This window comes from Mustela nigripes, chromosome 17 (genome assembly GCF_022355385.1).
Source record: "Mustela nigripes isolate SB6536 chromosome 17, MUSNIG.SB6536, whole genome shotgun sequence".
Lineage (NCBI taxonomy): Eukaryota > Metazoa > Chordata > Mammalia > Carnivora > Mustelidae > Mustela > Mustela nigripes.
Genome location: NC_081573.1, coordinates 49,951,315 through 49,966,182, shown reverse-complemented (window position 1 = coordinate 49,966,182; position 14,868 = coordinate 49,951,315).

The following is a 14,868-nucleotide window of genomic DNA, read 5'->3' as shown; positions in this document are numbered from 1 at the left end:
TGTCTAGATGGGAGCCTCACAATTGAAGAGGTTCATTTAAATATAGAAGAATCAGAGGAAGGTCAACAGAAGAATGAAAGGGGAAAAATGCCAAGAGGTACTAGATTCTTGTTCTCTGCCTGGCACAGTTCTGTGCTGGGAACTCTGTATTTTACTCCCCAAAAGTCCTATGGCATGGACACTGTGCTCATCAATTTATAGATGAGATGAAGTCCCAGAATTCAAGGAAGTTGCCCAAAGACTAATAACCAGCGAAGGGCCAGACTGAAATTTGAGTCTAAGACTATAAGTTGCCTAAACCTAAACTACTTTCTCCTCCAGGAAAAACATCCAGATTTATTGAGAACATAAGCATTGTTTTCATACATTTCAAGCATTAGTATAGAGAAGAGGAAACAAATAATTATATGGGCTTCCACATACAAGAACTAGGGCATTTGGTATAGTTTCTTAGAGCAACCAACTTTGCTCAATTTAAGGAAGAAGTTGTGTGTGTGTGTGTTTGTGTGTGTGTGTGTGTGTGTGTTTAAGATTTTATTTATTCATTTGACAGACAGAGATTACAAGTAGGCAGAGAGGCAGGGAGAGAGGAGGAAGCAGGCTTCCTGCTGAGCAGAGAGCCTGACGCAAGGCTCGATCCCAGGACTCTGGGATCATGACCTGAGCCGAAGGCAGAGGCTTTAACCCACTGAGCCGCCAGGCCTTCTGCAAAGGTTGTCCAAACCAGAAATGGAACATTCACTTAAGAAAAAATACTAAGCACCATTCCTAGATCACTGTGAACTCTTAATAAATATTAGTGATTGATATTAACAGCACTGTGATGATCCTTAGGGTAAGCAGAGTGACTTACAGGACCGTTTTCTCTTGTATTCTTAAATTCTTCAAGCGGGGGATATCACGCTGCTCAATGTAGCAACTTGAGGCTTGGATGGGCCAGAACATTTGAGGTGCTTATCTTTCCTTTCACTCACTGCACACTTTCTTCAGGACCAACTCAGCCCCTGGCATGGTGCCAGCTGTCCTAGGGAAGGACACAGATCTTGAATTCTGCTTGGTATCACTTGATTCAGGATACAAATCAAGGCCCAAGAATCCCTTCTCTAGGCGCCTTTTATCTTCTTGCTATTTTCATTATTAAATGTCTTTTTTATCATTGGCACGTATACATGAAGCTCGTTCATTTTTAACACATTCATGTGGTTTGGGAGTATGTGAAATACAGACGAGGAGTCCTCCGTCACACCCGCCCCACACCTCCACACATACGCATTCCCTAAAGGAGAGCGTGCTTGAGAACTTGATGTTCTATGTTCTATTTTCTTTTTCTGTCCAACCATAAAGAGCTCCAGATTTTCTATTTCTGCCCAACCATAAAGAGTTCCCCTTCACTATTTCATCAACAGCCTCAGCAATCACGGGAGGTGTGACCACTTTACATATGATGACTGTAAAGATCAGAGAGGCCGAGTGGAATGTTCTACAGGTAGTGAGTAGCCATTAGGGTTGGAAGTGTTCGACTCTGTTGACTTTTATCCCAACAACAGCTGCCTTGAGGTGGCTTAAACCAGACTTCTGGCTTCTGGCACAAAGAATCATGAAAAGATTATGAAATCAAAATCGAATTCACTAGTATTTGCTTGAAGCTCTCACATTTAAGAGAAAACTGATTTATAGGACTCTATAAAGAAATATATAACCAAACCTGTATCATCCAAGAATGTGTCATAATTCTTTAAAGTGTAAGACAAAGCAATTACACTTACATTTTTAAGAGGCAATTTAGATATTTTGATATCTTTTATTTGGAATCAAATATGATGTGATACAAGCTCAATTTCTAACTAGTTTGTCTTTTCCTACTACCAACTCGTGGGAGGAATTCAAAACGCTGCAATTCAGGGGAAGAAAATGTTTGTCTTTCTTCATAACGCTTCCTTTTTTGGGAGTTGTTTATTTAATAATCAGAATCAGGCTTTTCTTTTTCTTTTCTTTTCTTTTTTCTTTTTTTTTTTGATTTTTAACAAGCTTGGCAAGTGGCTACCTGTTTTGGATCCATTCTGAGTTGATTAACTGGACCACAGAGAAGACACTAGAGCAGAACTGACTGGATGTTTCCTTTATTCATAACTAAATATTTGGACTTTGCTGCGCTTTTTTGCCCGTATACATGTGACCACAGTGTTATAGATTCTTAAATCCACTGTTGCATTTAGAACATTTTGCATTTTCTTCAGCAATCCCTTCTCTTCCTGCCGGGTAACTTTCTAAAATTCAGAGCTCGTGGTACGTGAAAGGTTCAGACTTCGGGTAACATGTCTGTGACAGGTCCTTGGTGTGGCCAGCAGGGCCTCCCATATGTCACAGGATGACATGTGGTCAGGTTCTGCAGACCAGAGTTTCCCAGGCAACCGAGTCAGTCATGCCCTATGGGGATTCCTTGGGAAGTTGAAAAAAGAGGATGGAGATCTCAGAGGTCTGGAGCCACCACGTCTCCAGGCCATTGTTTTGCCGCTCTCCTGCCTTCCCCTTGACTCTAGCCTGAGAGTCTCCAGTCACCAACGTGGGACATGCATTCCTCTGCTGACCAATCCAGAAGCTTCTCCAGGTGGTGGTGGTGGGGGGGGTGGGGCAGGGGAGACACACAGAATTTTAAAATTATTTTACATCTTTATGTTTTAAACAATGAATATATTCTCGTTTGATAAAATAAAGGCGAAGTTTGTAAAGTGAATCAGGTTACATATATGTAAGTAAATAGTTTAGGTGGCACACAGTTTTGGCTAATAAAAAAGAGAAAAAAAATACGAGGTGGCAAAGAAACCTTTGGGCAGTTTCCAAAATTTCTACCATCTCTAGTTTTTCTGTTTATAGCATTTTTCTTATTTCTTAACAGCAGCGGTGATGATACCTAATACTTTCTTTTCCTTCAAATGCACACAACTTTGGGGTCTATATAACCAAATGGTCTTCCTTTAATTTGTTTGTTTGTTTGTTTGTTTGTTTGAATAAGGAGGAAGTCACTATTTGTTGGCTGGAGGGCGGGAGAGAGAGAAACACACAAGACTACTTCCTGGTTTGTGCTAAGAGAGCTTAGTCTGGAGTCAGATAAGCCTTTATCTTAAGCCCAGTTTCATAGTTTCACTAGTCAGGTGGCCTTGGGGAAGTTCTTTGATGGCTCTGGGCCTCAGTTTCCTTCCCTGTAACATGGGGGTGGAGAGGGGTGGGGAGTGGGAGTGTGTGAAGGGGCTGGAAGCAGTTGTACCTTCCTGGTAGGATTATTGAGAGGATTCAATGGCCAACGCATACAAATGCTTAGCATGGTTCTCAGCACACAGGAAGTATCTGCTAAATTCTAGTTATTATGTATTCCTGTCATTATCATGTTTCTAAGATGCTGTTAATTCCATAACACCTTATTTCACAATGGTTCCAAGGTGCAGAGAGGTGTGTTTCAGAAGGATGGTCTATGAAATTGCCTCCATGAAGCTTTTGGAGTCCTCACAAGCACCTTGCCAGGTTGCATCACTCATTAGGATTAGCCCCTTGTCACTGAGGAGAGTTCATGGACATTGCCTGGGGACATTGGGAGTTACCCGTCCTCCCACCGTATCTTAGGACAAGGCATCCGTGGTGTACTGCTCCCATGTTCTCGGAGGGCTAAGCAGAGAAAGTGAAATTGCTTCAGTTGATCCCAGTAATAAACTTACTTCTAACCAAAGACCCAATAATGCCTTTAACCCTTTTAAAAAGTTTGCCTTCTTGTATCAGTCCTGGCTTTTTTTGTTTTTAAAAAGCAGATCCCAGATCACTGCTTCGAAACGTACCCATTTGTCCAGCCATTTTGGTATCTCTCTCTCGCTCTCTTTTAAGATTTTATTTATTTGCAAGAGGTGGAGAGAGAGAGAGCGAGCGAGTGAGCACACAAGCAGGGTGGAGGGGCATAGAGAGAAGGAAGAGCAGACTCCCCCTTGAGCAGGGAGCTTGACACAGGGCTCGATCCCAGCATCCTGGGATGATGGCCTGAGCAGAAGGCAGAAACTTAACCCAGGCACCCCATTTTATTTGGAGTCTCTTATAACTCTTGATAACTGCCTTCTAATCTTATCATAAAAGTGCATTAAAGGGATGCCTGGGTGGTTCAGTCCGTTAACTGTTTGCCTTTGGTTCAGGTCATGATCCCAGGGTCCTGGGTTGGACTCCCTGCTCAGTGGGGAGCCTGCTTCTCCCTCTGTTTGTGCTCTCTCTCTCTCTGACCAATAAATAAATAAAATCTTTTTTAAAAGTGCATTGCAGGTGATGGTTCTGAAAGGGATGAGATCTTCCAAAGTAATACATATTTTATTTTCTTTTCTGACGGAGAGAGTGAGCACCTGTGTGCTGGGGGCCAGAGGGCAGGGGCAGAGGAAGATGGAGACAAGGTCAAGCCGACACCCATGCTGAGTGTGGAGCCCAGCTCCCATCTCTTGACCCTGAGACCATGACCTGAGCTGAAATCGAGAGTCAGATGCTTAACTGACTGAGCCACCCAGATGCCCTATAGTGCACATTTTTCAAAGTGATGAGTGGAGGGTAAGTGAGAAAGGTCAGATAAAGCAATTGGCATAATCCATCCTGATACACGTAACTCCACGAGACACTTCCTTAGAGAAAGCAATATGATAAAGAGAGCTTACTCTGTCTTTTTCTTTCTTTTCTTTTTTTACTCTGTCTTTTTCTTTTTCTTTTCTTCTTTTTTTCTTTTTTTAAGATTTTATTTATTTATTTGACAGAGAGAGAGAGATCGCAAGTAGGTAGAGAAAGAGAGGGAAGCAGGCTCCCCGCTGAGCAGAGAACCCAATGCAGGGCTCAATCCCAGGACCCTGAGCTGAAGGCAGAGGCTTTAACCCACTGAGCCACCCAGGCGCCCCTCCTTTTTTTTTTTTTTTTTTTTTTTTTTTAATTTTGCTAGAATGAAATCATGCCTCAGTCTTTTCTAGCTTCTCTAATAAGTGTAGAGGCTCAGAGTGACTGCCCGGGTTTACTGGATGGAAGGCAAAGCTCAAACACACTTCCTTCCCCGCCCGCCCCCGACTCCATTCCCACACTTTGGTAATCAAAAACAGGTAATTCTATGAGAAGGAGATTGAGAACATTATTCAGCCAAGGATTCATTCATGTAATGATCCCATCAATAACATGAAGAGTCTTTCCTGTGCCTTGCGCAGGGCAACAATCACTCAGGTTTGCGGTGTTTGAAATGTTGCATCAGAGCATCCTGGAAACACATATGTGAGATACAGACCACGTTCCCTCCATTTCACAGCTGGAGAACACTCTTCTCTTCGCACTGGAACTAGCTTGCAAGGAATGAGTAACTTGTCTGAATGGCAGCACCAGAGTTTTATTCCAGTGCACTCTACGGTATTCTTATTTTTTCTACCTTTTTCCTCCTCTCTTCTTCATGTTATTATACAAACAGTCATGGATCCCTCCCTGTTGAGTCCCACATACTAGTGTCCCTGTAGGATGGATCTTAAGACCTACTGTCTTCTCGCTCTGACTGTCATTGGCGCGCTTCAACCCTGAGACACCAAATGTGGGTGTCGTCTCACAACTTCGTTACTTCCAGCCTAAATCTTCTCTCTCAGATCCTACTCCAGGCTGACCACCTCCCTCCACACCCCACACCCACCTACAATTCTCAAGAATAGCTAAGATGTGGGGCACCCAGGTGGCTCAGTGGGTTAAGCCTCTGCCTTCAGCTCAGGTCATGATCTCGGGGTCCTGGGATCGAGCCCCGCATCGGGCTCTCTGCTCAGCGGGGAGTCTGCTTCCCTCTCTCTCTGCCTACTTGTGGTCTCTCTCTCTTTCTGTGTCAAATAAATAAATAAAACCTTAAAAAAAAAAAAAAAGAATAGCTAAGATGTAGGGTGTGCCTGGGTGGCTCAGTGGGTTAAAGCCCCTGCCTTCGGCTTCAGTCGTGAACCTGGGGTCCTGGGGTCGAGCCTCCCATTGGGCTCTTGGCTCAGTGGGAAGCCTGCTTCCTCCTCCCTCTCTGCCTGCCTCTCTACCTACTTGTGATCTCTGTCTGTCAAATAAATAAATAAAATCTTTAAAAAAAAATATCTAAGACTTGACATTTGGAAAGCTTACTTCTTTGGGTCCCCCCCAACCCCCACCCCTGTCCCAAACCGGATGCTTTTCAGAGATGCTGTTTCACTGAATGGCTCTCCATCCCTCCAGCTGTGCAAACTGGAAACCACACTCATTCTTGACACCTTCATGTCCCTCCTCTCGGAACTTGTGATAGACTGGCGTGGATCTCCACCTCCACCACCCTGAGGATCCCCACCCTCATCTCTGGCCCGGAAGACTGCACTGCCCTCTAAATCGGTCCTTTAAATAAGAGCTTATACGCTTAGCTGTGTGTTTCCTGGATTAATACCATCGGTTCTCTTTACCAGAAGATAAGCTCACAAGAACAAGGACCATGTCCCCACGTTTACCATTATGCATGTCTATGCTTAGTGTAGAGCCTAGAACATACTAACAGTTGAGTATGTATTTGAGTACACCGTAATGGAGCAGAATAGGATTATTACATGATTAAACTACCTTGTTTTCTAATTATTGATGAAAAAACCATCTCTGTCTCTAGAGTAGGGATTCGCAAATATTAGTGATGATCAGAAACACCTGGAAACCTCATTGAGCATCCTGGCTCCCTCCCCAAGCATTTCTGATTCAGTGGGTATGGCTGTGTCTGAACTTTGCATTTTCTGGTGAGACCGTTCCTGCTGGCCTGGGGACCAGACTTGGAGAAGCATCGTACTGGCCCATATACATTTTAGAATACAGTTCTTACATTCTTGAGAAATCACGCCTTCTTCATCAACTGCATTAGGCCCAGCCTCGGACGCTGCAGGAAACGGACAGGTTTGCTCTTCCTTAGGCATTTCTAGCCCTTCTGAGAAGCTGCTGTGTTTGGACAGCCATGCCTGGCATCGTTCAGGGGTTCAGTTTCCAGCAGGGATTTACTCCCAGGCAGGACTCTCGTGATTCTCAACAGGGACAAGTGCCTGCAACTGAAATGAAAATGCGGAGGGCAGGCAGGGAGGCTTAGGTTTCAAACATCTTTCACTGAGGAATTAGTTATAAAGAGACACACAACAATAAAGCATGAACTGAGCCCAGACACCGTCATTCAGAGCAAGCTTACCCTCCGAAACTGGCCCCACGCCAGCTTGGAGCCAGGTGCCTCTCTTGGATCGGAGTCAAGTGCCCCGCGGCCACCTACCGAGCACTCAGGTAGGATCCTGAAAGCCCCTCACCTCCGTCTGCCCTGCTTGATTACTATTTCAGGTCCCCCCAAAGGACTCCCAGCTGGCTGGCTGGGGCCCAGCTGCTCAGGCTCGCCCATCCCATCATCTGCACCACCGTGGGGAGGACGGGCAGGACCTTTGGGAGAGGAGTGACAATTGGGCCACCTTCTTTGCTTGGAGCTCACCTCAGAGAGGTATTGTTTACACTTGATTAGAGTGTTTATGGCTCATTTTGTCCTGGGTCTGTCTGGTGGCTGCAGAAAGAGACAGGAGGGCCAGACCATCAAAGCTGAGAGATACAAGTTTTGCTAAGAAAAAAAGCAAAAGACGAGGACGTTCTGGTGGGGAGGCAGGGCGGAGTGGCGGAAGATCAAGTGTATCTAGAGAAGGACATTTATAACGTGTCCTGCAAGCCGATGAGCTCACCGGCGGCACAGACCAGTGCTCAAGTGCAATGCCAGGACAGGCACAGTGTGCCCCGAGGGCATGAGTCTGAGTACTGCACGTCTGGCTGAACTGAAGGCAGAGGATTTGCGCTTGCTTTAGTGAACATTGGAAAATGCCTAGCATGACGGTCATGGGGATGCCTCACACACACTCACCTTGAGGCAGGGTAATGGACCAAGGGCCCAGCTGCTGGGTCCCAAATTCCGTGGCTGCATTTGTGCCCTGGCCACGCTTTCCGTGGACTGCTTCTAGCCCACGAATGAGTGAGAGCAGCACCCCTGCTAAGGCAGACCGATCCCCCCACTCCCCACAACGACACACACACTGCTAGGAAACACAGGACTCCTCTGCTGGCTCTGGCTTGAGGTCACTTCAGCAGGCTTCTAGAACCTTCCTAACATAGCACAGAAATGTCAGTTGCTTCCACCCAACCACCCTCTGGCTTTCACTTGGGGTCAGACTGACGTCGTGGACTGATGGGTTTGCCAGACTTCCTGGCTCCTCCCCTTTTTTCTCACCAACAATACCCCTAAGATTCCATCAGTTTCTTCTTCGCAGAGGATCCCGGTAGCATGGGGGTTACAGAGTATTTATTCTTCACCTGGGTGAGGAAGCAGGGACTTCTGCTGAAATGGCCGGATTGAAGTTCTAAGAAATAGAGATGTTTCTTTTGTCCCTTGGTCCAGTCCCTCATTGTCCACATCATCTTCTTGGATTCTCTCTGTTTTCTGCCCTCTGTTATGTTCCCCTCTCCCAACACACACACACACACACACACACACACACACACACACACTCAATCTCCTGCAAAGGGTCTTCAACAAAGGTCATCCCTGGAGAATAATTGGACATTCAAGATCCCCTCCATTCATCACCCTTCTTAGACTTCTCATCCTGTCTCCTACCTGAAATGACAACCTAGCATCTCTAAAAACCACCCACCATAGCAAAGGCCATCCTTAAGTTTCCAGCCTGAAAACTTGCTCTATTTGTGGAGTCATAAAATACAAAGAGTGAAATAACCTAACAGCCCTATGTACTATGTACTATGATTCCCAATTGTTTTTTTGTTTTTTTGTTTTTTAATCTGGTAAACCATTGTGTGAGATTGTCATGAATCAGGAAGCCTAAGTCAGATGCTGCATTGCCTTAGGAATCTTACTGTCTGGGCTTCCATTCTGTCATTTGAGATGGTGACATTCAGAGCTATTGTGAAGATTATAGAAGACCATATTATATGTGGAAAGAATTATGTGTGGAAAGGGACCTTATACCCTTTAATGCTTACTGGGGGCTAACTATTATTAATACACAAATAGTTATGGTAAAGAAGTAGGAACATGGTGATTCTAAGCCTTGGCACATGGGGTGACATATAGACAGTGCTTAAAATTTGTTAAATGAAATGTCCTTTAAGATAAGGTTTCTCAACCTCAGCCCCATTGACATTTTGGACAGGATAACTCTGTGTTGTGGGGGTTCTGTTCTGTGCAATGCAGGATGTTGAGCAACATCCTTGGCTTCCATACACTAAGTGCTAGTAGCAACCCCTATCCCACTTATGACAACCAGAATGTCTCCAGACATTGCCAGATTTCCCTTGGGTAGAGGGAAGGCCTCCAGCTGAGAACCACCAGTTAAGATAGAATTAACATAACTCCTAAACCTAAGAGGCTTAAAATCCAGCAGGGAAGCTAGACCACATTATTTTAGTTTTTGGTTTAATATCGCATGTCCCGTGACAGAACAAAATACTGGATATTTGAAGAGCACAGAGAAAGTTCATTGACCCAGTCTGGAGGGTTTGTGGGTAATTTGCTTCCTGTGAGCTCAGCCTCACGCCAGTTATGGTCTGTTGGATTGACCTTTACAAATAGACCCATTAGGTCAGTCTGAGCTCATGATGAGAGCTGGCTTGGTTTCTAGCTCCTTCGTTGAGAGTAGGTATTCCAGCTTTTGTATTTTAGAAACTGACTATGTGAAAATTAATAAAAGGAGAAAGGAAACCACATTTAGAATGGGACTGGGAGGCCTGCAGGGGGAGCTCTCCCACCTCACATTCCATGGCGGACCCAACGGGAAGAGAAGAGATGGACCTTGGGGGTGGATACTGCTTTACTATCTGTCCCAGATGGAGGAAGAAAGGCTTTCCTTCTGCCCCAGCAACCGCCCAGCCAATGAGAGAGTGTTATAACTCAGCCAGTGAAAAGCCACCATACTTCAACCTCTCAGTTTACTCCAATGGCCTTTTGGTTTATAACAACCTTCCCCGCGACCACCTTTCCTCTAAAAAGAGTGGCCCTCTGTGCTGTGGTGTTGCCTCTGGTGTTGGTCAGCTTGGCATTTGAGTTTTGCCGTTCTCTGCTATTCCCAAATAAACTCACTTTTTTGCTGGTGAAAGAACTGGCAGTTTTAATTCTTGAGTTTAGCAACAGCAGCAGCACTTGTTTGTCTTCTACCTAAACGGAAGATGAATGCTTCTGCTTTGTGAGGGACGGGCACTCTCTATAGCGTGAGAAAATCATTCTCTTTTCAGCTGGAGAGACCTGGTAGGCGTCAGGGGTCTGAAACACCCTCTATTAGGGGCTCTGAGCTACTGATGAGTGAAGCAAGGGATGGACAACCTATGATTTCTGCGGAGCGTCGGTGAGTCGTCTGATAGGCTGACAGGCCTGGTTCTGCACAGCGGGTGGGGGCTAGATAGTTCGGTGTAAAAGGCAAGGGGAAGGAGAGGAAGGGAGAGTCTTTGGGTTTATGGAGACTTCCAGCAGCATGGTGGGTGGCCTAATGACCTGTAAGAAAATGCTATCTGATACCGCCTTAAATCAGTTTAGTCTCCACTGTAAACCCATTTGATGGTGGTGATGCTTGGACAATACTGGAAATGCACTTAATGCTACCGAATTATACACTTTGGAATGGTAAAAATGGTAAACTTTGTGTTACATGTACTGGTGATGGTTCATTTCATGTGTCAGCTTGAGTGAGCTAAGGGATGCCCAGATAACTCATCAAATACTCTTTCCAGATGTGTCTGTGCAGGTATTTCTGGAACAGATCAGCATTTGAGTGGGCAGTTGGAGTAAAGATGATCACCCTCACCAATGCCTGTGACCATCGCCCAGTCCTTTGAGGGTCTGAACAGAACCAAAAGTCCAGGAAAGGATGGATTCATTGTCCCTGCCTGAGCTGGGACATCCGTCTTCTGCACTTGAACCGTAAGGGCTTCAGGTTCTCGGGCTTTTGGATTCAGACCAGACCTACATCATGGGGTTCCCATGATTCTCATGTCTTCAGGCTTGGACTGCAACCGCAGCACTGGCCTCCAGCTTTCAGATGGCACACTGTGGACTACTCAGCCTCCATAATCAGGTGAGCTAACCCCTGCTAAGAGCTGTGTTTTCATATGTCCACAAACTTCCTATTGGCTCTGTTTCTCTGGACTAAGACAGTGTTTCACATCAAAAATAAAAAGTCATCTGAGTCCTCACACTTTAGTAACAACTGCTGTGGGACACAAATGGCTCTTTTGAGTGGTTTGAGATGAGGCGTGGTGCTCTTTGGTCGATGCAGGACAGAGAGGAGAGTGGAAGAGGTGAAAGTTGGTGACATTGAGAATTTGGTGGGAACCAAGGGACATGTGAGAAAGCACATGTCTAGAAGTCCTTCAAATTCTGGCAAGGCCACTAGATGTCCTATAGTAGAAGGGATCTAGGGGCCACACCCATTTATGTCCACATTTTAAGGGATGGGGTGAATTCAGTTGTAATCTGGCTTCCATAAAGACTGTAATCTATGTCCTAGCTTAGGGTTTATCAATTGGTATTTATATTACTGATCTCATGAGGCTGTTTTAAGGGTCAAAGGAGTTAAATAACTATACAAATTTGATATATACCGATTTTTGATGTCTGATTTTACCTTTCTACATTCTGTTTCCTCCCATTGCATCTGTTAAATGGTTTCCTGGTCTTCAAATTACATCCATTTGATAGTCACTGTCTTTGGTTTCTATTATGTGTTCAGCCTTCTAAATGTCTTCCTCCCTCCGGCATGCCCTGATTTTTGCCTCTCTTAACTCCTTTCCCCCCTAATTTAAGGATATACATGCCATGTTGGATCCAGCCTGTGACTTTCCTGGGTGAGCTTTCTGACACTCAGGGATAGCCCATGTGAATTAGGAAGGTCATTTTTAGTGTAACTTGGAAAGTTAGGGATGAATTATAAACACTGCTCCTTTGCCACTGAGGTCTGGTCCGGTCAAGCCTTCAGGGGTGGTTATAGACATCTGCTGGTGGACTCTCTTCCCACACAAAGACTCCCTAGAAACCTCAGCTACTGCTGGCATGATGGGGAGTGGTTTGTACCCCCCAGATCAATGTGTCATGCTGAATGGAAAGGATGGTGAGATGGGCCTCATGTGTGTTTCCACCACCGCCACTTATCCAGATTTTGTCAGGTGGTAATTTCCCAACTTCTCTATACATTGGATGGTCTCACTTTCATTTTCCAGTTTAGAAAACTGTTTGGCAGAGTATTTTGATGTTGTTTTTCTTTAGTGTGCATGGTGCTGGGCCCACTACCAAGGGAGGAATCAGTGAGTGGGAGTAACTTTCCCCGTCACTGTTGTCATACCTATTCATTTCTCAACCAAACTGGCGTCTCTCTGTGCTATCTTTCTGAAATATATGTATGCCTTGTGCCTTTGTTTTCCTAGTTCTGCATCATTGATTAAGCCTATGCTATCCTTTGTATCCAAAATTGAATTCGAAATTGTGGCTCTTAGGTAAAGATACAACCTTGTGAATCTAACGTTTGTGGGTGCAGCCCCTGGGTGTGTGAGTGATGGTAGCCTAAGTGAAAGGTCTTTATGCGATCTGTATTCATTGGGCACTTAACTTTTGCATGGTCTGAGACAAATAACACTTGGGCTCCCCACCTCCCTTCGCCATTATAGATGCAATTATACAGATGTTCCTGTTGCTCTGTAATTTATTTTTTGTTATTTTTGGAGGTTTTTTTTTTTTAAATTTTATTTATTTGAGAGAGAGAGTGAGCATTTGCAATTGAGGGGAGGAGCAGAGTTGAGAGGGAGAGAGAATCCCAAGCAGACTTCAAGCTGAGCGTGGAGCCCCACCCAGTGCTTGATCTCAGAACAAAGGGGATTCTGAATTTTTGCTAAGTGTGTTATGTTACATTCCTCTGATGAATTATGTCTCAGTCGTTCACACTGGCAGTGCAGGGAATCTTCATATCTGCCACATAGTCTCTCTATAGTACCAGTCAAACAAAGCAGGGCCAAAAGTGTATCCAGCCCAGTCTCAACTATGTAAAATGCTGCTTACAGCAGGAAGATACTATGTTATCTGTGGTCATCTTTGAGGGGTAGCTAACAGATTATTCCAATTCTTTCATTACGTCTTTCTTTATTTCCTAAGACTTTAAAAAAAAAAAGCTTGTACTGGTACTAACTACTATTTTTAATTTAAGTAATCTCTTCAGTCCCTCCGCAGTAGACCTACTTTGCCAGTTCCATAGCGTTGGAGGGGAGGGGCTGTTTTTGTTTTTGTTTTGTTTTTGTCTGTATTCCCTTTACGTGCTTTTAAACCAAGTAAGTGTTGTATAATTAAAGCAGTGTGTTCAAAGCTGTGTGTCTGTGTGAGAGAGCTCTCATTTACTGTACAGTGAACTTAACGAACAAAGCAATATTTAGGCAATTCTGAAAAAATGGGGTTTTTTTTCTCTTTTTTTTTTTTTAGGCATGAGGGAGCATGGGGTGGGGGGAGTTTCAATTGTAATGATTTTCCTCCGTGTCATTTAGCAGTTTTCCAGGGCTTTTCATTATGGCAGCACCGGGCCATTTGAGGTTCTTGCTTTCTAATCAGCCCTGGACGCCTTCCAATGAGCCTGGGCGGAAATTCACCGGGCACTGGGTTTAATTGGGGCCACCCACCATGGAAGCGCTTCCCCCCTTTGTCCAGAGAGATGGAAGCTCTTAACGTAATGCACATAAAAACGTCCAGTATTGCAGGGCAAGAGCAAGTGGGCTCTGATGTCCCGAGGCTGTTATTATGTCCCAGTTTAATGTTAGCTTTTCAGGGAGGCTCCATCCAATCATGGGGGATACGAGAACTCTCCAGAAAGAGAGCAATATAAAGTATTAGGTTGCAGTCTGAACACAACCCCTGATGTTTGGAACCTCTCTAAATAGATCCCAGACTGCTTTAAAAATAAGAACTACCCTCCTCTCATCCCTTCTCCTATAATCCCTCTGGCACCTTGGATTCCTTAAATTAATTCATTGCAAAAGCCGGTTGAGTTCCAATAATTGGTTTTAAATGATCTGCCTCTTGAAATTGTGCCTCGCAGTCTAGTGGAAACGCCAGCCTCGAGCGCGGTGGGGCCAAGTCACCACGCAGCTTCTGGAAACAAATTGCCTGTGTGATGGGGTGCAGGCTCCCTGCAGCACTCCCAGCGGGATGGGGATTGTGTAACTGGGGAAGGCAGGGTGTCTAGAAGGCCAGCTCATGGTGGTGTTTTGGATGCTGCAGAGAAGTCAAGGGAGCTGTGACCTCTTTGCACGCTTAAAATTGGAAATGTTTAATTTGGATGTGACTATGGCATCTGCAAGCTTCTTATTGGCTGTGCTTCCCAGGCTAACACAGCCAGTGTCCTGCGAATAAAGATTAGTGTTGCTCTCCCCTCCCCTATGGAAGAGGGTAGAAGGATGAAGAAAGAGAGAGTCCTCTCCAGGCTACTGCTTATCGAGTATTTAATCTAGTGCTTAACCTGATAAGAACCTGATCCCTCTCACCCCTCCCCCTCTCCCTATGAGTCCGAGCTGTTACTACTGCCCTCTTGGGAGCTGAGGCTTACGTCGGGGAAGACACTAAGTCCATCCCGTTAGTGTTTCTGTCCTGCCTGTTTGACTCAGCCGCAGCCCTTGGGAAACTTAAGGGGCATACAAGGCAGTCACACACCTGGGGATCTTGATCTAATGCTGTTTTTGATTGGAAGGGGGCGGCTGGGGCGTGGCCTGAGACTCTGCATGTCTAATGAGCTCCCAGAGGGTGTGGATGTTGGGGGTCTGGGGATTCCCCCCCCCCCCATGCCTGCG